The following is a 25857-nucleotide window of genomic DNA, read 5'->3' on the forward strand; positions in this document are numbered from 1 at the left end:
GAAACAGGGAATGTATATACTAACCCTGACTCAGGGGTCTGACGCAATTGCGAGCCTTTCAGCATCACAGCTTCCACAACCCAATTTTCAACCTCACCTATCCGAGGGGAATCGTGCTACAAATATGTAACATATACATATAAAACAGGCGAATCTCCGGCAATTCCAATGTCCTAATGCTAACGCCTTAACGGTGCTTGTTTTCGAACATAATCGTTCTTTATTTTTCAAATTCATTTCAAAGAACCATGAAAATCTACAACATCCCCAAAATCTTCACTACAAGCTTGATAGTGTCAGTTTTTATTTCATGTCTTAAAAATGAAACACTCGAGCTTAAACAAATATATCATGTTCCTCGATAACAATTCTTAGCCTCAGGAAGACGAAGCGCCAAACGGAGAATTAGACTGGGTCAGGTAAAACCCAGTTTCTAACCGGACACGGCTACTTCCGAAAATACCTACATAGAATGGGCAAGTCCGATAACCCGAGCTGCCTGTACTGTGGGAAAATAGACGATGTACGCCACACCTTCTTCGAATGGGGGCACTTGTCCGATCAGCGAAGGAGGGTAGAAGAGCAACTTGGCGACCTATCCTCGGGCAGTGTTACCAATAACATGACCTGCTGAAGAGACAAATGGGATACGGTCAGCACAGATATGAGGCATATACAGTAAACGAGAAGGCGGGTGCCCATTAAGGCGAGAGTAGCCATAGAGCTCACGTAGCGCACACCCTTACTCTAAGTAGTACGGGGATTTGCGCGAGCCGTGGGAGGTTAGGTTTTAGTGGGCAGCCCTTCATGGAAGAAGGAAGTCCTACACTCGGAGCGTCTCGCACGGAGGATTCAATATCCCGCTCAGTGCAACAAAGCATTTCCTCCTTCCACGAAAAAAAAGCCCCAGGAAGACAAATTTTTTATAATCAAAACTATGGGGTTTTGTTAACTCTTGCATTTCAACTAAGTTTTTCGCAAGTGTCAAATAAGAGTAGTTAGGGCTCTAGTTCCCCTTTTACATTTAAATGCAACAACACAGCAAAATCAATTTAACAATTTAAGTATAACACTTTTTTCATGTTTAGAAACAAGTGAACGAATGGCGTGATTGTTAGCACCAATCATGTTTTCCATACAAATCGTATAAAAATGTATGTGCTTATATGCATGAATTTTATAATTTTTCCATACTATAGCCTAAATTGTATATGTGTGAATGTGTTGGTGTGGTGTATGTATGTAAATGGGCGACAACATGTTCAACGCCATTCTTTTGCTTTGTCGCTTGTTATGGTTGCAGCTTATAAACTTTTTTATTTCAACCGGAAGCGGATGTTGTATTTCACTCTCTGTGTTTCAGCTCTGGCCAGCCAGCCAATGTTCACTGCTCAACGCGTGTTGTTCGTAAGCGACTGTTTATTTCAACTACTTTTGCTTCTTTACATCCCCGCTTCACAAGTTAACAATCAGTACTCATTTGAAACTTAACTTTGTCCACTATTCTGTGTGTGTGTGTGTGTGTATGAATGTTGATTTTGACATCGTCTATGTCTACATCACCAACTGGGCTGATGTGGACAGGTTGAGGTTGTTGATTGTGGTGAGATTGTGATTGTCGCTTGTGTGGACTTTGTTTTTTGTGTGCTCAGCAGGGTTTCTTATTTGAACTATAACACATACTTACATATTTTGTAGTGATTGTTGCGTGCATAACATCGTTATGATTTGTAATTTATTAATTTGTGTTTTAAATAAAAAATTTGAATATTTCTCAAATCAACTGCACGCATGAGCTAGTCATCAGCTCCAAGTATAAATCTTATTCAATTGAAAGTGGGGCCTAGCTTCCTATAAGGACAAATTGTGTATATTATTTAAGTATTTTGTAGTTACAAGGAATACCAAATAATTTATGAATAATCCATAAATTGTTCCACATCTTTGGGGCCCAGTAAACATTTAAGCTTGAGTCAGATTTAGAGCTGCAACATCGCTTATAAATACACCGACGTTTTTCACTAATAATCGATCTTAAAAACATCTACTTTTATGAATAAAACATCGATGACGTTTTGTTGTTTTTAGTCTATATATATTTCGCGAAATTTTTATTGCACAGTTTGTGAATAGTACAACCAACGTGTATGCCTCCAAAAGCCATTGCATACCTATTAACTTCCAAATTTCAAAAAAGTAGTGGAAAAAAGATCGATGATCACGCACATGATTTTAGGATGTTTTTTGGTTGAAAATATTCATAAATCTATTTTGTTAGCAACTGAATTTTTTATAACTTTTCTGGCTAGGGGTCTATAAAGAATATATTATATTGAGCGGCCGCAGTGGAGTGACGGTAGCATGCTCCGCCTACCACACTGAAGATCCAGGGTTCACGCACCGGTCAAAGCAATATCAAAATTTTAGAAACAAGTTTTTTCCATTAGAAGAAATTTTTTCTAAGCAGGGTCGGCAGTGTTTGATAAGCACTCCGAGTATATTTCTGTCATGAAAATATTTTCAGTGAAAACTCCGTTCGGAGTCGGCATAAAACAAGTAGGTCCCGTTCCTCCAATTTGTATAAAAAACCACACGCATATTGGAAGAGCAGCTCGGCCTAAAATTTCTTCGGAGGCTATCGCGCTTTACATGTATTTAATTATATATTACATTGAATTATATGAATGAAGAAACTCACAACTTACATGTGAAAATATTGTCTTATATAAGCAGCTATAACAGAGTTGATGCAAATGAAATAATGTTCTTACAAAATCTTATATATATTTGGTCACTTTGTTCTTTGACATAAAAAGTTGTGTGAAGATCTTAATTAAAAAGGGGATTACCAGGACCATTTAAAATTTGTTTACTGTACTGTAACGAATTTACTGAAATCCCTCTTATATGCAGCCTGCTACTAACGTTCGAATCACTAAACTGTTGAATAAATAACTCCACTATTCAATAATGCAAAATGGCCTTTATTCAAGTACAATAGCACTACTACTTCTCGACAGATAGCGTTCTTAAATCAAACTCATTGGTCTTGCGTCAACTGTTGCCGCTTTTATACTCTGTGATTTCTTGTTCGCATACTTCTAGGCGCTTCCATTTCTGGAATTTACTTCTCGTTTACAAGCTATATATTTCTCAGCTATAACTACAGATGCACGATTTTATAGCTTCTCGCATGGCCCATGCGCGTGTATATGTGAGTGATACTTGCACAAATGATTGCATACTTTTGGGAGTATCTCAGATATATGCATGTGTTTGTGCGTTACTCTCCGCTGCTTGCATGGACATATGAGTAGACATAATCACTGATTTGTTGATGTGAATGCTTAGCATCGGCTTAGAGATGATAGTATCCCTTTGTGTTGTCAATATTGGTCACAATATTTATAACGGTAATAAAGTTAGGTGCCATAACTGCATTGCTTATAATTTAACATTACTAAAATTGTATGCAAATTCTTTAAAAAATGTGAACGTCGCTTTTCATAGATTTGCAAAATTGTATTAACGGTTTCTGATTTACGGCTACCAAAATTTTAAAAATTACTCCCACTGACTATAGGCGGTGCCACGCCCATTTTCCAAGAACTTAACTAAATGCCTATTATTATTTTTGTTTGAAAACATATCCTATAAAAAATGTTGTCAGTACTGGTCGATTTTTAGTCGAGTTAGGGTTATAATAATATGGTAGAGGGATTACGATTATTTTCCAAAATGTCTTAATTATCATACTTTGCGACACAATACCCTTCACTAAGGTTAAGAATCAGTATAGTTTAGTTATATACCGCAAAAATATTCCATCATTACCATTAGATTTTAAAAATTAATACATTGGTTTTTTTAAAGTGGGCATGGCCGACAACCGATTTTGTTAATTTTCCCAAAGTGTCGCCATGCGCTTCGGAATAGAATCGACTATTTATTGATTTCAATTCTTCATTTAATCTTTGACGATTATAAACAGTTATCTTTTACGAACAGATTTTGATATTTTTTAAACTATCAATTATTTTCCTTCTCCAGCTAAACAAATATGCAGTTAGAGTTCTTACGGTCAATGCGGTATTGCGCAAATTCTCTGAGGGTGGCGCATACCAACAAGCTCCCTCTGCATAAGCTGTCACAATGAAAAGAAGATGATTCTCACTTTATCTGCCCATATACAGGATTGCAGGATTTTTCAAAATTCTGACAGAGTTTAGAAAAGTGGACCTTTCAGAAGAGATAATAGTTCTTTGAGGATGGCTGGTTGGACGACTGTGCCGCAACCGGGAACTCACTGAGGACGCTCACAATGGACAAAAACGTATCCGAACAAAATTCCCACGCACGGCCTCTTAGTCTAACCTAAACCGGGGTATTACAATTTTTATAATAGTGTTAAATGATGGCGTACGCTTATTATATTGGCATCGTAAGTTATGCCAACAACGACCTGGATAAAGAGGTGAAATATTAGGTATTGCGGACTTCGTTTCTCTGCGAAGCAGCGTGAACATCGAAAGCTATTTTTGTCTAGAAATTCAATGGAGAATCACTTCTGGAAGCAAATGTTAGTACTATTAAAGCCTCTTTTCGATTAACAAAGTCTTTTACAAAAAAAATTCCTGAAAACGAAGAAAAAATTTAGGGAAGTAATTTTCTTAAAAACTTCGGCGTTGCTCTTTCCTTGGTTAACACTTTTGCGTTTTTAACTAAGTCCTGGGCTATACAAACGTTCTGAATAATAAAATAACTGCCTCCATTCATTAATGAAATACTTTAGCTTAAAAATTTTTGAAGCCCTAAATAGATCACTTACAGACTCAAACTCGAAATATAAAGGAATTTGGGGCATGGTGTTGTACTGATAATTTTCCTCGATATTTAGTAAATGTTCACGAAGTATAATTTTTTAATTGTAACAAACACTTTTATTAAAGATATTATGGTTCTAAAACCGTGACAAAATGATTGGAGCAATGCTAATTTCATGCTTTAAATAAGCGTAACTACTTCTCCCTATTTAATCAGGGATAACTTGGCAAATATTGATGTATACATTTAGTATCTAATGTCACTTAGCAAAAAAACAAATATAATATTTCTAGACTATATACAGGAAGTTTAAGAATAATTTTCTTAAAAATTTATTAAATTGTATAATAAAAATTTAATTGTGTTACTGACGCGAACGTGGATTTGTAGTCGAGGTCCGCGACTTTACAATCGAGTACTCTTTCTCACTGAGCTACCTCGTACAGGTAAATATTGTGAGAAATATTCAATCAAGTAGTCTTGGCTGAAAAACTTGAAGAAAACAGTTTCCCAAAATTTAATTTTTTTAAGCATTTTACGGGAATTAAATAATTGATTAAATTGCAAACATTTTTCACAATAGCTATTGCCAAAATTTAAAATCAAACTCCAAACTATTGGAAATTTTGGGTAAGCTTTTATCTAAATCAACTTCCTCAGCAACGGTAAAAGCTAGAGCTGTAAAATTTCCAATAAATAGTAAATGTTAAAAAAACGGTCATCGGCCTAAACACCCGCGCTGTTAGCTCTGCTTGCTCCAAACTGGAAAAAGAAGCGGTAAAAATGGGTTTGATGGTGAATGAGGACAAAACGAAGTACCTGCTGTCATCGAGCAAGGAGCCAGCGCATATGCGCCTTGGCAACAACGCTACTGTTGGCAGCTAAAATTTTGAAATAGTAAAAGACTTCGTTTATTTGGGAACCAGCGTCAACACTAGCAACAGCATCAACACTGAAATCCAGCGAAGAATCAATCTTGCTAAGTAAGTAAAAAAACGGTTCCAAAGACTATAATTTTTCAAAGCTTAGCTTAAAAACTTAAAGCTTTTACCAGTTCAAGACGTTGAGATCTTGAATTTTAAAGTGTTAAAAAAGCAGCTTCAGGGGTACTTGGGGCAATATGACCGAATTTATTTTTCTTTACAAATTGTTTATTAGTTTCAAGGAATTTTTGCAAAGTGATTGAAAATTCACATATTTTCCAGTAACAAAAAATTTAGTTAATTAAAAGTTTTAAAGCTAAGTAGGAAATATATTTTTGAGTCGCCTAATTTTGCGGTTTTTACCCGTTTTTTTCTTAATTGTAAACAATAACTCAAATAAATCAAAATCATAATTCTTATAGGTTTTGAAATTCTACAGAAATATCTATGTTTAATTAAAATCTATTTTGTAAACTTTATATTTATATACATATGTACATAATATTCGAATTTAATTTTAAGGAAATGTACTTTCTAAATTTATTTTCACACTTCTAAATAATTTTAAAACAGAAAATTTGAATTAAAAATTTGGAATGAAATGACAGAAAATATCCAAGATTCTGCAGCAGATGCCTACAAACGAGCAACGGCGTTGCAAAATATTAGAACTATTTGTCAATTGCTGTATACGTTTCCAGTGGCTACCAGCACTGCCGAGCGATCTTTCTCCACCTTACGCCGATTAAAGTCGTATCTTCGCAACAGGATGACAGGAGAGCGTTTGAATGAATTGGCTTTAATGCATATCAATGAAGATATTGAGGGAAAAATGGACCCTAATAAAGTGCTGGACATTTTCAGCAGGAAATATAAAAGAAAAATGTCTTTACTGTACACATAATTTTATTATTATTTTGACACTTTTATAAGCCTTCCTATATATGTATGTATATACCCTTTATAAATAAATTTGAAGTAATTATGCTACTTCTAAATATTTATATAAGTTCTTGTTCACTTTTTTTCGGGTTCGTTCTGTGTGCCCCTCCCAAAAAAATCCTGGATCTGCCCCTGACAGGAGGTAATTCGTTTTTTCCTCATTCACCATCTAACAGATCTCTTTTCCAGTTTGAAATAAGGAGAACTTACGGCGCGTGTGTTCAGGCCGATGCACGCTCTTATAGAATATTGTTCCAGAGCAGTTAAGTTCTACCGCTTGTATTATTTTGTCCAGCATCAAATTAAAGCATCGCACAATAGGAGGTCAACCTGCCTGAAACCTTGCTTAGTTTCAAATGGCTCGGAGAGGCTCTTCCTAATTTTGACTTAGCTTATGGTGTTGCCTGGCCACCGTGGTGTGATGGTAGCGTGCTCCGCCTATCACACCGTATGCCCTGGGTTCAACTCCCGGGCAAAGCAACATCAAAATTTTAGAAATAAGATTTTTCAATTAGAAGAAAATTTGTCTAAGCGGGGTCGCCCCTCGGCAGTGTCTGGCAAGCGCTCCGATTGTATTTCTGCCATGAAAAGCTCTCAGTGAAAACTTATCTGCCTTGCAGATGCCGTTCGGAGTCGGCATAAAACATGTAGGTCCCGTCCGGCCAATTTGTAGGGAAAAATCAAGAGGAGCACGACGCAAATTGGAAGAGAAGCTCGGCCTTAGATCTCTTCGGAGGTTATCGCGCCTTACATTTATTTTTTTTTTTTTTTTTTTATGGTGTTGCTCAATGGCAGTTAGAATAGCTGTATGTGTTTTGCGAGAAAACCAAATTCAGATATAGCGGCATATAGGCAGCTCCTTTTCGTGCTCATGAAAATTTAGTTTGGCGTAGATTGAATTACTTTAAAAAATATATTAATACATAAAAGTGCATATGTAAATACATGCAAACTTATTAATAACTTCATTTTCGGCATGGTGAACGTAAAATGAAACAACATTTATGCAAAACATACAAACGCTGTGATCTGCAAACATTTTCCGCATCTTTTCTGCCATCACAACCAAAAAAGAAAATAATTCAATTGAAGCAGAAACCACAATGGCGTGCAACGGCTGGTTAAATCGAGCTTAGTTGAGAAGTTTTGCTGTTATACGACTATAAAGGTATTTGCTTGCTAAACTACAGTGAACATAAATAAATGTATGTATGTATAACACATTTTTGAATCCAAAACACTGTGCAACCAAGAAATACATAATACCATACAAAAATTTATTACGACAAGCTCGTCCGCAAATCCGAGAAGTTCAGTGGGCAGATGTCATCATCTTCAGTTTATGATCGCAATGCTCCTAAACGAACAGTAGGGTGCATAAGGCACAAAGCCAACGAGGTGGAAATCATTTTTCACTGCCATTAGTTGGATTACGTTATTATTTGATAGCCTCTAATGGACAGAGCACAAAATGGCATAATCATCATTACTTTGCAAGTCGCGCCTGCTGCCACCGATTCGCGATAAGTGACCCCAATGTCTAACGAAGTGGAGATGTCTCCCTTCCTCTGTTTATAAAATGCGGTCTCGACTGAATTTAATTCTTTTCCTCGGAGTGTCTTCGCCCATTCACATTACATGACCTAGACAGCGAAGCCTTTGGGTTTTTATTCACTATACTATCTTCATATATCCGTAAAGTTCGAACAGCTCATCATTATACCTCTTCGCTACTCGAACACCCCTTTATACATCCACCCATGATTGCGATCCATGCATCGGGGCATTTAAGAGGAATGACTTGTTGAGCGTGATTTTTGTTCTTCGAAAGAGGTATTTAGGTTTCAGTTTCCCACTCATTCCAAAGTAGCACTTTTTGGCAGAAGTTTTTCTTCGTTCTCAGAGAGGCGAAGTGCTTCATATTCTTGGATTAATATTCGTCAACAGTGTCGTTGCTTTAAAGGTGCAAATGCGAGATTCTTTCTTGGATGACAGCAAATATTTCGTCTTGTTTTCATATACCACAAGACCTAATTTATTACATCTTTGTTTCGTCCAGAGAAAGAAAAAGTTAAGGCGAGTTTGTTAGGACCTATGGTATCAATATCATCATCATATGCCAGCAGCTGCAGATTCTAAAAATAGATTGTACCTTCACGGCTAAGATCTGCTACTAGAACTATCTACTCCAGCATTAGGTTGAAAAAAGAAGTCGCCTCGTCTGAAGCGTTTTTGGGCTCGAATGGTTCGGAGAGGTCCTTTCCAATCTTAACGGAGCTGGTGATGTTTTCTAACTTCATTTAACGAAACTAGGTTTAGATATTCAGGGAATTAAAGTCCAGACATAGCAAATTCCATTCGTGTTATCAAACGCTGCCTTGAAATCGACAAAAAATTGATGCATGTCGATTCTCTTATCGTGACTGTTTTTCAGGTTTTGATAAAAAAAATAAATGTAAGGCGCGATAACCTCCGAAGAGATCTGAAGCCCAGCTTCTCTTCCAATTTGCGTCGTGCTCTCTTCATTTTCCCTAAAAATTAGCCGGACGGGACCTATATGTTTTATACCGACTCCGAGCGGCATCTGCAAGGCAGATGAGTTTTCACTGAGAGATTTTCATGGCAGAAATACACTCGGAGCGCTTGCCAAACACTGCCGAGGGGCAACCCCGCTTAGAAAAATTGTCTTCTAATTGAAAAACCTTATTTCTAAAATTTTGATGTTGCTATGCACGGGGTATGAACCCAGGGCATACAGTGTGGTAGGCTGAACACGCTACCATCACACCACGGTGGCCGGGTTTCAGGTTTTGATGTATTGTGAAAATCCGATGGATAGTAGATTTACCACATGTGAGGCCACATTTATATGTTCCAATAAGTTCGTTGACTTTGATCCTCAGATAGAATCTTATATGCGATTTTGAGCTGGCTGATGCAGTCAGCCATTTTTCGGAACGTTTGTTTCGTCAACAGCGTGTCGGGTTCGTCTTTTCCTTGGCTACGTTGCATTGCGAAAGGTATTCCCTCGACAGCTTATAAACACTCTGGGCGTCAGTAACCAGGTCGCCATTACCATTCCTTCATAAATCTGTCTTCAGTCTTCAAGCGATCCGTCATCCGCCGGATCTTTTGGTAGAGAAAGAACAACTTACTCATCTTTCATTAATTTCTGGACATCGCCTATATTATAACCTTTTGGTTTGGCTTTGACCAATTAAGACTAGAAAGGCCTTTGCTGCACAGTGTTTATGCAGCTTAATAAGTTTTTAATATATAATAAGCTTCTACGAATTTAATATTTAATGAAATAACCCAAAATGTACACAAAACAACAAAAGCAACAATTGTTTAAATAACTTGATATTGTTTTGGCAATTTTCTCTCCGCAACAATTTCTTTGGCTTTGCTTGTCCGTTCATACAATGCAAAAATTACGGGTACTCTATAAATGCACGTAGAGAGTATTTCCTTAAAATTTAAAGTACCCCAAAATCAACCACAATTCACATAAAAAAACTTTAGGTGGAGCACCGTAAATGTGAACGAAACAAACTTTCCAAATTAAGAACAATACAAATATTTTATATATTGTAGCAAATTTGAAGAACTTCTCCATTATTATGCACCTTTGTTGTAGTTCGAATCGCTGAACTGTCGAATAAATAACTCAAATATTCAGTATAGCAAAATTTTTTATATTGAAAACACTACCATGGTAGCACTTTACAATTAATTTACTCGCACACTTCACTTATAGGGTGTTAAAATCAAACCGATTCATTATATCTCAGCTTCCGCTGATTTTATACCCTCTTGCTTCGTTAGCATATTTCTCCAAGGGTTTAGACTTTTCACAAACAGCCTTCTCGAACATCTGCTTAATTAACTGTCATTTCTGCATCTGATATTTACGTTTGTCTTTTAGTTATATGCGTGTATTTGTATGAGTAATAACTTCTGCTCTTAGATGATGATTACATAATGTGTGATTGTTCCCTTTCTTCTTCGCTCTTAGCTGCTGATAACATGTGTGTAAGTGAAATAATCCCTTTCTTGGGGACATACATATTTGGGGGCACAAGTAAAATTATACTTGTATCGAATTTTGTCAATATACGTCAATTCCTCTTTGAGTTATGGCTCCAGAAACATGGGAAAATGTTTTTAAAGAGGGGTATCTGGGACGTTATGGCAGTGTTCGGCGAGTTGTACAAGCTGGACGAGCTGTGCTAGCTTTACGCAGACATGAACATATTCCAGCAAATTAAAACATGGCTGTGCCATGTTATGTGAATTAAGGATGATGCTCCGGCCAAGACAGTTTTTTCCATCGGAATCCGCCTATGGAAGCAGAGGAAGAGGGCGGACCCCCTCCCCTGGAAGGACCAGGTGAAAACGATTCAAATTCCCTTCGTGAAACCATTTGGCGCCAGTTAATCCAACGAAGAAGCGACTGGCGAGATTTTTAAGGACTTAAATAAGTGAGATTGAACCTATACTACATTATAGGGGAGCACTTTATAAGTTTCACCAATATCAAACAAATTAATTATATGGTTGAAGGTATGTGTTCATGTATTCGTTGGTATATATGTTTGAAAGTGTAAAAGGAAAATTTCATATGCCCAAGAGTTATGACAACGATGAAGAGGACCACAAAAAAAAGCAAAACATTTATTTAATTCTGGCAATGTTTTCTTCTTGTTTTTGAAAATTGAAGCAACCTCATTTTTAAAAGAATTATAAGAATAGCAAATGGGCTTTTCAAACATTTACATAAGTATATTTACATAATTATATATACATGTTATTCTAAATAAATAGATATTTTTGACTAATTTAGACACAAATTTACAAAAGTCCAAGACGAATAAAACATCCGAATCGGTAGTATAAAAAATTATCATTTGTCCTGTCCAGGGTTTATACTCGGAATTTGAGATATGAAACTCACATAAGTCTGCATTTTGACATTCTTTTAATGGCCGCAAATATCACTCAAAGGTCGCAAATATCTCGCTTCAATTGGCTTACTCGCGTTTTGCATTCAATAAAAAGTTGAACACCATGGAATTTCCCACAAGCTCACACTGAAGAATTTTTCCGTGGGCTCAATCATTTCTGAGTTACATTCCGGAAAGCGCAAGCAGTTGCTGAAACTTTGCAAGTTTTCAAGCTTCGTCTCTCAAATTCCGCTGTTTGCCCTTTTCTCACTTCAAATGACTGTAAATGAAGGATTCTGTGTGATTTTTCCTTTGAAAATGATAAAACTTAGTAGAGCACGATGTTTTTGTGTTTTTTTTTTATCCTTGCAACTATAGATAAAGTGGTTTTTATTGTAACAAGGTTATTTGACATACAATTTTCAAAATAAATATTGCAAAAATTAGGTTTTGGGCAGGTATATATTTTCTTTCAATATCCCTTTGGTCCCTAATGTGGGTTTTATATAATTTTTTTCTGCTAAATCAGTTATAGTCCTGTAAAGTATGCTTCCCGTTTTGTCAATTTCTTCAGTTTTGGCTTGTGACATTGCTTAATACAAAAGGTGACAAGTTTTTTTGATTTAGTTGAAACGAAGTATTTTTTCAGATTCCATTTTTTTTTTTTTGCGAAATTTTCAGTTTATAGACAATTTGTTCGAAAATATTAGTAACGTTCATGATTCAATTACTGGAGGTTTGTTCTTCAATGATGACAGATCTTTGGCACTCCCAAATTGAAAAATCTGGACCGGTTGCTTTTACGAAGTAAGGAAAACGGGAAATAATTAAATCTTTGGTAGTATATTAGTAGTGATAATAAATTTGTAAAAGTTTTTGTTGAAATAATTCATTTTCTACTAAATATTTCGTGAACTGATAAAGTTATGTTCGTTTGGTCATTCTTTCAGAAATTGTTTGAACAATGCCGTACGTTATAATTTTATTCAAAAATGCACTATCTCAAGATTGGTTTCCAAAACTCCTTACATAAGCATAAGTTCAATGCATTTTGTCATAAGAGGGAGTTAATAAAAAGCATTCTGAGATGAAGCGTTCTTCAATATAACTCTAATATAGGGCGGTTTTGTGACAAATCCTGAATTTTGAAAAATATTTTGAGATAGCACGATTTTTTGAACTGGCAGCCAACATGGGGTGATACGCTACTCAGCAGCCGCAATGAACTGACAGAAACAAAAATAAAAGAAAATGACTTATTGTCTTAGAACTTTATATTCCTACCTTGACTTTGACAGAAAAGTTAAGCTTTTGTGCGGCCCTGCTACACAGGGAGTATTCACCTTTTTATTCTGAAATTTCGGAAAGCTCTTTTCCGTTAAGTATTCATGGAAGCGTTCCGGATAAACCGTTAATTTAGAATATTCGGAATACGTTCATTTGATACTACCTCACGAGCTCCGAATATGCATAATATTCCAAATATAAACCGATTTTTCAAATTCTTAAATGGAGACGATTGTTCAGAACATACGGAATTAATAGAACAGAAGGTCGACTTTTAATACGCGCCCAATAATATCGAGAGAAGTGTCAAAAGACGCGTATTGACCTCGATAACAATAATTCGAAGGCGGAAATAAAAATTTTAGCTCGTTCAAAAGATATTAACGAAAACCCGAAAAATTACGCCGGATTGCGTTGGCGGCCTAAAGCCGAGCTTATAAACAATTACCCTGGCCGGTCCACCAATGAGGTGGTATCAAAATTAAATGCGCGCAAAATCTCTTTGTACACAAATCTTTCTCAGTGCACAAAACCATTACAACAACCATATGAAAATTGCCAACTTCAACTGCAAATATCTCCGGACAGAGATACAATTTTTACTTTCCGCCTTAGGATTATTGTTATCGAGAGAGAGAGGTGACTCTCGATATTTTTGGACGCGTATTAGCAGTAGACTCCTGTTCTAGACTTTTACCTGAATAAGTTAACATGCCCAATGAGTACATTTCGTTATGGCTACTCCATTATTTACTAATGACATTTTTACGGGAATCGATTTAATAGTCGAGGTTTTGAACGATGAATTTTGAATTGGTTTAGGTTTCGTATGTTCATAGGTTTACGAAAGTGCACGATTTTTGGTGTACGAACTTTTCATAAATTCATCATAAAATTAAAAAAAATGTTCTAAGGAATTATATAGTTCAGTACTTATCGGGTATTTGTAAACTGATTCTTCCTATTTCTACTACTATTATGTTCCGAAAATTCGCAAAGAAACAACACAGTTAACGGATGTCAATTAGATTTGGGAGCAAAATGGCTGTAATTGTCAAAAAATGTGTCTGTCGAGCAAACCTCTTGTGATTGAATCATGAGTAACGTTGAAGTTAGACAAGTAGTTATGATCGGCATGTAAAAATTGAAGTACCAATGTTTCATAGAATTTAATTTGATACTGTTCTATCAGTGGAGTATGACAAAAACTACAACATTACAATGGAAATTTCCATATTTTACATGACGGCCATTTTTTCATGAAATCAGTCAGTGAAGTAAAGTCGCTTTTAAGTTGGCTTACTTAGTAATAATAACAATAAAGACTAGCACGATACGTGTTCGCGTGGAAGACTAACACAGTTCGTTTTGTTCGGAAAAGCCTAGCACGTTACATTTCTTTGCTTGTCAGACTAGCACGTTTAACTTTTTCGCGCGGTAGGCAATCCAGTTGTTGGCGTGGAAGACTAGCACGTTTAACTTTTCCGAACCAGCGCAACATCAACAATAAGTTCAACGACTACCTTCGAAATGGCACTAATGAAATGCAGAGTGGGACAGATGGTAGCCAAACTTGTACCAACAGCGCTTAAGTCGGAGCTATTTGACTTGAACCTTTTGATAAGAAATAAACCAAGAATTACTCCAAATATCTTTAAAATACGTAAAATATATATTTAATTAAAATGAATACCTGAGGCCATATATCTACAAGGAGATAAGGGCCGCGCACCTCCCTTGATTCGTGCCACTTTTTAATTTTTTCTACAAATTGGCGAGATGGGACATACATGTTCTATGCTAAGAAGAATTATTTTATGGCTGAAATGCACTTGAAGTTTTTGATAAACCACTGACGAGAAGCGACCCCGCTTAGAACACAGTTTTAAAGTTATTTCATGTTACTTTTTCTTCAGTGTGTAGGCAAGCACGCTACCGCCACACATCAGTGACCGCCTAGAGAAATCTTAACCTTGATCACTGTGCTATATCCCATAGTCACCTCCAATCGTAACCAAAATTGAAATGTAATATTTTAGAAATTGGTAGTACGATCTGAAGGGGTTAGACTAGAAAAAATCGATTATTTGCTTGATAAAAACCACACTAATATATTTGTACTTTTAAATTTGTCACAAAAACTTAAGTAGAGATTTTTAAGTCGGAATACTTTTTTTCTGGATTAGCCCATTCATAGATGAGTGCTGTAACAATGTATTTATGCCAAGCATATGTATATGAATTTTCTCAGTAAAAAAAAAAAATCATTGTTGTTTATGGTTAAACTTTTAGAAAATAATTAAAATTGATTTAAAAGGTTATATATTTACTGCGTACAAGAGCCTTGACGCTATCTGCAACGTAAAATAAATTTTGTATAAATTTACTTTAAAGTAAGTAACTGCTCCAATATGCGCACATATTTACAAATATACTTACAGAGATATGTATGTATTACATATGTATACACATTAAGCTGGGTTGATTTGCATGGACGAAAGTTAACCCATATCGCGCCATCGATTTTTCGATAGGTTTTGGGCTCAGGAAAAAAAGTTCCACTAAGCATACCCAAAAAAATAATCTTCGAGCCTGCAAAATTTGAGTTTTTTGACTTTTTTTCTTTGATTTTTAAGGCTTTTTCATGACCTACTTAAAAAATTTTCATTTGATTTTAAAATTTTCATGCATACCCTGTCCGACTCAAAATTGTCGGCTAAAAACTTTGGCGATAACAGTTTTTTGAAAAAAAAAAATATTTTTTTGGTGAAAAAATTAATATTTTCGCCATTTTTTTTAAGGGTTTCTTCAGAAACGTGTAAAAGTGTTGTTTTTTTTAGTCCCAAGTGAATTCATGCGCTAAAAACGGTGGTAAGTGCAGTTTTTTAAAAAAAATTTATGTCCGATCTTGACGATTTTTGCAGACAACCATCTATGCCCAATACGTAAGCTTGTGGTAAAATGTGATGTTGCTAGCTGTTAAAATGAGGCAAAAATGGGGCATAAATGGCGAAAACCCTCTTATTGAACAATCGGTTGTATGTGAGGTATATGCTTTAGTGGTCCGATCCGGTCGATTCCGACAAATCTCAAATCCCCCATCAAACTATGCCTGCTTACCAAATTTCATCAAGATATCTCGAAAATTGAGATGCTAGTTTGTGTTCAAACAAGCGGACAGACTGACATGTCTAAATCAACTCAGCTCGTCCCCTGATCATTTTGGTATACTTATTGATGGGTCTAACGGAAACATATACATAAAAAATAATTTGGAGCCTTGAAAATGAAAAAAATCCATTTCGACCAAAACAAGTCCCAAGAACCAAAAAAACGCTTTTTTTTTAACTGTTAATGCCAACGTTTTTATCGCATAATTTTAAGTGGGACAGACAGTGAGTGCTTACGGGAGTCCCTGTCGTGAAGACTTACCTCCGGTGTAAAACACAGATCAATGTCCGTTGATCTTCGGCCCAACAAGTTGGTACCAAATCGGTGAGCTGGGGTGTTCAAGTCAACCAGCCTTGGTTTGGCCGAGGAGGACTATCCATCCTCCTCTTCCATTTTCGGGTAATGGCACCCGGTTGCACGGCAACTCCACCGCGAGTTCCGTGCTTGCCTCAGAATCCCTCTTTCATTGATTTTGATATCTCGATATCTGATTAACAAGTTAACCAGATTGAGATATTGTGTTTTTGTCGCAATTTAGGAATGTGACCAAACTTTTCTGTCCTGCAGTGTTACAACAATGTATAAATACATTGTTAACGACGGAGCTTGGTTTTGCTTAGATATTACTTAAAGGGCCGCACTACGTTGACAAACAGAGTGAGCTTGGCATCCAAATATGCTCCGTGTTAAAACTCCATCACAATTAAAATCAAGGGATGTGACCAACCTTTTCCGCACACAGACCTGTGAGTGCCGAGTGCCCGCCTCAACTATGCCCCTCGACATCGCTTGAGGCCACACTACGTTGACAGACATTGTGTGACATATTGTCTACTATTGGCTTCCATTTTTGCTACTAATTTCGCTCCAATTTCCACTCAATTAAGCAACAATTATGCTCCGATATGCCTCCAAATAAACTCCTACCACAACTAAGGGATGTGTCCAACCTTTTCCGCTCACAGACCTGTAAGTGACCGAGTACCTGCCCCAGCAACATCCTTGCATTGCATTCCGCCACACTGCAGTGATTTGACAACGTCAAATCTTGCCACATATAGGATGTGGCCATCCACACAGCGAACGCCTTCTATTCGCTTACGCAGTCTAAAGCAGCCTCAAACATCTCAAAAGACGAGATGAGCACCGGCCCACTCGTACAATTATCGATTGTTTTTCGGCTGACAATAGACACGCGTTCCTTCACCATCTTTCGTCAACTTTTTTGCAGCTTATTTAACCGGCATCTCCGGTTGTCACAAATTAAGGGATGTGACCAACCTATCATCTGCCCCTCAGGGTCAGTTTCTCAATGAAATTGGGATTGCCGTGGCAAGCATGAGACCGAATTCCCTTGGGTCTTAGGTCCCCAAGGGAAAACAAGCCTACTCAGAGCGTGTGTCATAAGTGAACTCTATTTGAAACCACAGCCACCGCGATGCTCCCACAAGGGGGCCATCCCAGGACAGGAGGCGAGACCTGAGTACAAAGCATCGTTCGATGCAGTGCACCAGATCACACTGGCTTCTCCTGCTCCCGCGGTAGCAGTTTTTATAAAGGCCTTGCCTAGGGTCCCACAGGGTGATACCCGCGTCCACCCTGCTACCTTTCGAGTAAAACACCTTACTCATGGATTGGGTACCCATGGTATTATGGTCGCCTTTTACGACCGGTATACCTACCGTGGGCATATTCTAACCCCTAACCCACAGGGGGAAATTTTAAGTTAGATAGAAACTATGAGCAAATTCGTTTTCATCGGCAACACTCGGCACGTTTCTGAAGAAACCCTTAAAAAAAATATTTTTTATATTTAAAAAAAAAGTTTTTAGCGGACAATTTTGAGTCGGACATGAAAATTTTAAAATCAGATGAAAATTTTTTAAGTAGGTCATGAAAAAAAAAAACTTAAAAACCAAAGAAAAATAAGTCAAAAAACTCAAATTTTGCAGGCTCGAAAATTATTGTTTTGGGTATGCTTAGTGGAACTTTTTTTCCTGAGCCCAAAACCTATCGAAAAATCGATGGCGCGATATAGGTTAATATCGACCCAGCTTAATACGCATACTGCAAGAGTGTTTGCGCCGGACCTAGTCGAATCTTTCACACGGAAACTGACGAAAACACACAAGACTGCCAGGGTTGCCGTTACAGGGTTTTATTAAAAAAATTGGTAATTTAAATTTTGGGAGGGCTTGGCAGGGTCATAAAAAATGACGGGGTTATACCTTATTACCCTTTTATAAAAACATATTATTCGTAAAAATACAAGATAATAGATGTAGGAGCATGTAATTTAACAGGTTCCTTGTCCCATATAACAATATCCGTGAAGTGTTCCAGGTCCAACGATTTTCGTAATTACGTTGGAACAAATATTGAAGGTTTGAGCCTTTTAAAAATAATAGTAAACAAAAAATATGCAAAAACAACAAAAAACAAATAAGGAAGACTAAGTTCGGGTGTAACCGAACATTACATACTTAGCTGCCAAATTACAGCTTGCAAAACTTTTATATTACCTTCTTTTAAAAATGGGCGGTGCCACGCCCATTGTTCAAAATTTTACTAATTTGCTATTCCGCGTATATATTGCGTTGCGTTTATTCCGAAAAATATAAGTAAGGTTGAACTAGCCGGTTAATAAAGACGTCACGTAAATTGTAAATGTGCATAGTGCTGCCAGAATTAGCTTGACGACCAAACGGAAAAACTCCAACTAGGTAACAGGACTTATGTTAGCAAATACATCCTCTTCTTGGCGAAAGTTTTCTAGGATCTAGCTTAATAACTTCCATGATGTCTCTCCGGTAGTAGTAGCTGGAGCTGGAGAACGTGCGCAACCGTTACTTCCTTCAGCTCGCACCTACTATATCTGCTGTTACTGACGAGCCCTAAGTTATATGCTTATGACGCCAGAAGGCGTGTCCAGTTAACATGCCCATCGCGAGCCTTAAGTCGTCTCTCTTAAAAAATAAAAGCAACTTTGTCTTAGGATTTGCACATGATTTTAGAAATTTCGTAGCCCTGCACTCAAACTGCCCCGATGCATTAAACCTGGTTTCAGTTGCTAACGCTATACATTTGGCAACTAGGCCTGATGGCGCGATGTGCAGCATGGCATGCAATATTGCTGTCGGGTTAGTTTCTTTGTCTCTAATTTTTTTTTTTTTTTTGTGGCTGTCCATCACGCATTTACCACGTAGTAAAGTACAGGCTTGAGAATTGGCTTTAATACCCAATGTGAGAGTTGGGGCGACAGGCCTCACGTAGATCCTTGCATCCTCTTGCATGCTTACAGAGCAGCGGAGGTTCTCTTCGTTCTCTCTGTTCCATATGCGGTTTCTACGACAACTTACTGTCTAATATATTTCCTAAATATTTTGTTCGGTATTTTTCTTATAGGGCTACGCCTCCAAACTTGGGCTTAGTCCCATAAGGGAGCTAATTCTTCCTAGTAATTAATACTATATCGTTTTTTCCGCAATGGCGGCTAACTCGACCGCAAATGCCCAGACATGTGCATCCCGAAGCACCTTATCCATCAGAGAGCTGATTGTTGACAGGCACCTACGGCTCATGATGACTGAAACGTCATCTGCATACGCCGCTAGTTTGATTGTTTCTCTGTTGAACCGCCTAAGCAATTGGTTGATGATTCGGCGTTCTTCTTTTTAACGGAAAAAAAATTTAAAATTTCGAACAAGATCTCCTTTCAACTATTAACAATTGTAATACTTTTCAGCTAGTGTGTGTGTGTGGAAAATAATTTTGAAGTAAAAGAATATATGACAAAAACTGCTTTCGCTTAATAGCAATCACCAAATGGCCAATCTCTAGAGCCCCGCTCTGCTAACTGTAACCCATTTAAATTAGGTCAAATAGGTCTTGGAGATTCGTTTATGTTAAAAAATTTTATCTGGACTGACATATATTTTTTTAAGATATTAATATGTCTTATGTTTATTCGAATAACTCCAGTTTTTGTTTAGTTTATATACGTGTATTATTTGCATTTGTCACAATAATTTGCATACCCATTGGTCCATAAATATTTTGAGTCTATATTTTCTGTAATCCGAAATGTCGATTTAATTTATTGTTTCTACATAAAGTTAGATGTATATTATTAATAACATACTCCAAATAACTCAGAAAAATGAATATTTATGTATGTTGGTGATTCATGTTTTGTTTTGTCTTCTTAGTCTTAGAGCTCTTAGTGTAAACAACTATGAGATTAAACAAACATTTATTTTAACACAGATACATATATGTATTTATACACGCAAAAAAATTAGATATGGTATTGTAACGAGTTTTAGGAATCCTTGATTATTCTGCACATTCTGTCGAATAAAGAACTCAAACAATCAGTACAGCAAAATTATCACGTTGTTTAAATTTTTCCCAAATTATTAAATAAATTATAAAATTTAAAATTGCTTGAAATAAATGTTTTCATACATTTAAAGCAATACGGGCAATCCCCGGTTAACTCATACAAAATTTTCTACTACTTTGGTTAGCAGTTAAGTTAGGTTGAACTGGCCGGTCCACGAGGACCTCACATAGACTGGATGAGTACGTAGTGTTACCAGAAGTTTATTTAACGACCAAAATGAAAAACCCCATCAAAACCATGATCTATGTTGTAAAATAACTCCGGCAAGCTGTCTAGGACTTATGCCACTTGCTGCTTCTAGATCTGACAGTTGTATCACTCCTAGTAGCTGCAGTTTTAGCCTGGCAAGCGCAGGGCACAAACACAAAACATGCTCGAACGTTTCCTCCTCCAACCCGCACTTCATACATGTGCTATCACTGACCAAGCCTAATTTAAAGCATATAATGCCAGAAGGTAGGGTCCAGGCAGAATACCCGTCATGAGTATACAGTCCCCTATTTTTAAGCAACTTCGTTAGTCCCGGTTGTAAGACCTATACAAAATCTTCGACACCTTACAGCTCCGCGCTTGGATCACTTGAACTTTCCCACTTGAACGACCATGTGCACCTCTCTCCTTCGCTTAATTTCGCCCAGTCTAATTGCGACGTCTACTGAGCAAGCTTCTAGGAATGCGCCCTAGTTCATCCGCTTTTTCATTGCACTCTATTCCCATATACCCTGGCACCCATAATAGATATATGTTTTCCCCCGTTTTCATTCTTTCCAGAAATTGCTTACACTCTAACACACTTTTAGATGCTGAGCTAAGAGAGATTATTGCCTTAATTGCTGCTTGGCAGTCAATATAAAACTTAACACGGCTGCAGTTTAAGCTATTTTCTTCCAGTGTTTCTACTGCATTGGATAAGGCTAATAATTCCGCTTAGAAAACGCTACAGTGATCTGGCAGCTTGTAGGATCTGTTTATTTTCGGATCAACACAGTATACTGCAGACCCCACTCCTTCCACTACTTTAGAATCATCTGTGGATACATGTATCGCCTGGTCCGCCATTTGAGCATACTTGCGCCAACCATCCACCTCTATTGTGACTTTAAGAGCCCCGTCGAAGCGCAGATAGGTAATCAGGTTGGTTGGTAGTACCTCACAATCAAATTACTCGCGTACTCCACTTATAGCATGTTAAATCAAACTGTTTAATTATTCTTCAGCTTGCGCTGTCTTTGTGCTCTTAGTTCCTCTATTTATATTAGCCTTCTAGAATAGTTGCGTATTTATTTCTCATCTCTGTATCGTTTGCCTTCTTGTTATATGCCTGTATATGGCTGAATAATTGCGCTGTTTATTATTGTGTACACGTATGTCTATCTATTTTTTCTTTCTTACTCGTTTTTAGCTCTTGTTTATACATATTGTGGCGGATATTAGCAGTTCTATACATCACAATGCTGCTACTAAATAAATGCGCAACAACAATAAAGCAAGCAACCACACTTATGTACATGTACACATCAAAGCACGCAGCCATACCTACATGTAAACAGCGAAGCAAAGATAATATCTCATTTAAATACATGTAGGCAGCAACTGAGACCAGAATTAATTACTCACACATGCACACGTATATAACTAGAAGACAAAACGTGAGACACGTACAGGGGAAATAAATAAGCAGCTGTTCGCGAAAAGTTTATTATTGCCTGCTTGTCTGTTATGTTGGTACAGCTTTTATTCACTAGACGCATAGAGATGTTTTGAAATTGCTAACTTTCACCACAGTATAATGCGTAGTATGCTGGCTTTCCGCTCCAAACTGTAACAATCATCATAACATATCCCTCACATACTACCAACTATTTTAACAGCATCTCTACTCGCTTTAGAGAAAATATATATGCGTCGATCTGGTTCACGCAACAATCGGGACTGCTTCTGTCAAGACCGTGTGGTAAGCCAAAGCTACATTTTTGTAGTAAATGAGTATAGAACGCGACGCTTGATAGCATCTTATATGCTCTATTAACCAGGCTGATTGCGCGGTAATTGGCATGGTTTAAGGGATCGCCTTTCTTGTGGATTTGGCAGAGCACAATCTGAAGGCATTGGCGCATCCGACCATATTCTGCAACCATACTCTGCAAAATTTGATGCATGCATTACACCAACTAAGCGGCTCCGTGTGTGAACAGCTCTGCAGGTATTCGGTTATTGCCTGATGCCTTCTGATTTTTTAGCCGGGATTCGCACCGCACTCTGTACTTCAGTTACCAGGTCGCCATTATCATTCCCTCAGGAATCTGTCCCCGTCTTGAAACCTTCCGTCATCCGCCGGAATTTTTGGTAGGATTTTCGGACAATTCCAATTGGTCCGGTTGGTTGAAGCTCCTCGCACTCACTCCGTTTAAAAAGATAACTTGCCATTCTGAGTGCAGTTTCTGATGTGTGGGCTGATAATTTTGAGAGCCTGACCCACGGCTTCTGCGCTTGTCGTGATCCAACGTCCTCATCACGGACACAGTTCACAAAATTAATATTTGGGATAGTTATGTGCGGATATGCGTACTTCATATGTTATTACTTTTTAACAGTGATATCACATATTAAAAATTCATTATCACATAAATATGCATTTCCTTCTCTAGTGTTGCTATAATTGCATAATCGAAAATGTAATTATTTATGAGCGCATTGCTGCATGCATAGCAGTTAAAATAACAGATGAAATGGAACTGAAAGCTACCGCAATTCTTATTTTTGGTGTGAAATTGGCGTTAAGCAAATTGAGTCAAAAAAAGGTTATAAAAAATTAAAACAACAACAAAAATAAGAACAAACTACGTTATCAACACGCAACTCTTAAGAGCTACAATTCAAAGTTTAACTGCAATTAGGCAAATCAAAATCAAAAGCGAAGGCAAAAGTAAATGGACTCTATCAAAAAGTTTTACTCAAAACCGAAAATTACTTCCTACTTCAATTAAAAAATAACCATACACAAACTATACACACATTAGGGTAAGCCGCAATTTTCAAATTGTCGTGGCGGCTTTATGTAGAGGAGCTAGTGAAGAAGAATCCTGGCATTAGGTATTCACAGGGATTTCTAGCCTTTCATATAGAGTTATTCATTGGTTTTTGTTGTTGTATTGACGATAAAGATACTCCCCGAAGATTTTGGAGAGTGCTATCGATGTTGATGATCCTTGTCAGGATATAGATCCGGTACGTTCCGGTAGCAAAGCGCCATTAAGTTACTAGCCCGACCATCTCGGGAACGATTAATATAATCAAATTAAACATATAAACAGCCATCCCGCCCCACCCCTAGTTCCACGAGGAACTTGGGATCGCCAGAGCCTTGCATGCCTCAATGTTTGACTAGCTCGGCGAGAAGTCCATCGTTACCCGGTGCCTTTTTTTTTTTTTTGCCTTACCTCCACGCGTTGGCGTCGGTGAGTACCGAAGAAAATTTAATGCTGATCTCTACGAGCTTAATGCAGACACCAACATAGTTCAGCGAACCAAAACACAGCAGACACGCTGGCTAGGCCATGTTATGGGAATCAAAGATGATGGCGCGAGTTAGCCCAGCGAAGAAGTGACTGGCGTGCCTTGTTGGGCGGTAACAATCATTTAAACGGTCAAGCGCCAATTAAGTGAATAATATTACCAATTTCACTCCGTCAAAGTCGATTACTGGAGCCCGTTTTTCATCATCAGTGATTAGAGTGTCGAATTTTTTTTCCCTCACTAACTAGCAATGAGGAGAAGTGCTTCCTCCACAATTTAAGCACATTCTGTACGTCAGTGTGCAGGTCATTATAAAGATTTCTGAAAAAATCTTACTTGAAAACTTCCGTCATCCACCATATTTTTTGGTAGAATTTTCGGGCACTATTTCTACTATCCAGAATCAGAAGCTTCTGGGTTTCACGCCGCTTCTCCTCACGTTTCTTGCTTCTATATAGATGCAATATACCGCGCATTGCCGTGCCTCTATACGCAGCTGCGCTACGTTATGTGAGAGTTATATGCTTTCATTGCCCGTTCTACATCATCAGGGCACACTTACGTTTTACGATCAGTGACTGATAACCATTTTCACATAAACGATAACTAAGCAACTGTCAAAACTATTTCTAAAACAGTTTCTATTTGTCGGTAGTTCACATATGTTATTGATCCGATCCACAATTTCAGAGATATTGCGATTTAAAAAATGTAAGACATATTCCGGACCCAGGGCGATTGCTCACAGTGAGTGGGTGTGGACTAATCACCGTGACAAGCTTTTCGACGGCAAACTTTCCTTGTGCCACTGAACGCACTTTGTTCGCTACACAGAGGACCTCCTGAGTGCGGACATCAAGCACACTGGTACTATGCCTACCGCCGATAAGGACGTAATCGATTTGAAGATCGGAATGACATTGATGAACGTATTTTTATAATTTTTTAAGCGGTATATCATTATTTGATCAAGATATCACATGTAAAGATGGTTGGATTTATTTGTTACATAATTTTTGTTAAATTTATTTGTCCATTCTACAGGAATTTCTAATAAGCATGAACTCCCCCAATTCAGCGTCTGAACAAACAAGCGGGTTAATTAATATAAAACGATTAAAATTAAAACTGAAAGCGTGGTAGCCACAAAAAGTACAGCCCAAGAGCCGTAATGTACACCCTAAATTCAACACCGATAAATATAGATACACTTACAAAAATAACAGTAACAAGAACACAACTATTAAAAGTTAACAACAAATCAAAAAGAGAAGCCATGCAACAACACCACAACAACAAACTTCATGAATCATGACTTTTAAGTGTACTTTTTTAAGTGCACTTCGCAAAACACTCAACAAACATTGACGCGGCGCAGTGCAAACGGCTTAAATGGCACAAAAGTCGTAACCTAAACAAGTGACTGAATGGACGGACAATCGGTTAAATGAATGAATGAATGGACAGGCATAACATTGAATTGAAAGTTAGTATGGTTGATCAGCGACGAAATTGTATTAACGGCCGCTCTAACAAAATGAAGGCAATAAAAAAGACCAAGCCACAACACAAATAGCTTCAAGTGCAGCCGCGCAGCAGCCCTGTCGTCGAATTTGTGGTGGGGCTTATTATGGCAGGTGCACTCTGAAGGCGTTCACTTTTAATACATATTTTCACGCAAAAGCGCTGCAGCTCTTCATGATTATAGTAATAGTACAAGAAGAAAATGCTTACCGGGTGTGTGCATAAGTAATAAGCACGCAAAATGAAGCGGAAGGAAAATGGAATAGCGGTCAAAATGTCAAATACAAGATTTGTTTTGGCCAATTTTTTTTTTTTTTTG

The 25857-nt window shown here is 37.4% G+C and overlaps 1 pseudogene; it reads left to right on the plus strand.

Annotated features, from left to right (window-relative positions):
• The window catches only part of LOC137241037 (tigger transposable element-derived protein 4-like), a 63625-nt pseudogene extending 41659 nt beyond the window's left edge, over positions 1–21966 (plus strand).
• Positions 21967–25857: the final 3891 nt, after the last annotated feature.

This window comes from Eurosta solidaginis, chromosome 1 (assembly GCF_040869045.1).
Source record: "Eurosta solidaginis isolate ZX-2024a chromosome 1, ASM4086904v1, whole genome shotgun sequence".
Taxonomy (NCBI): domain Eukaryota; kingdom Metazoa; phylum Arthropoda; class Insecta; order Diptera; family Tephritidae; genus Eurosta; species Eurosta solidaginis.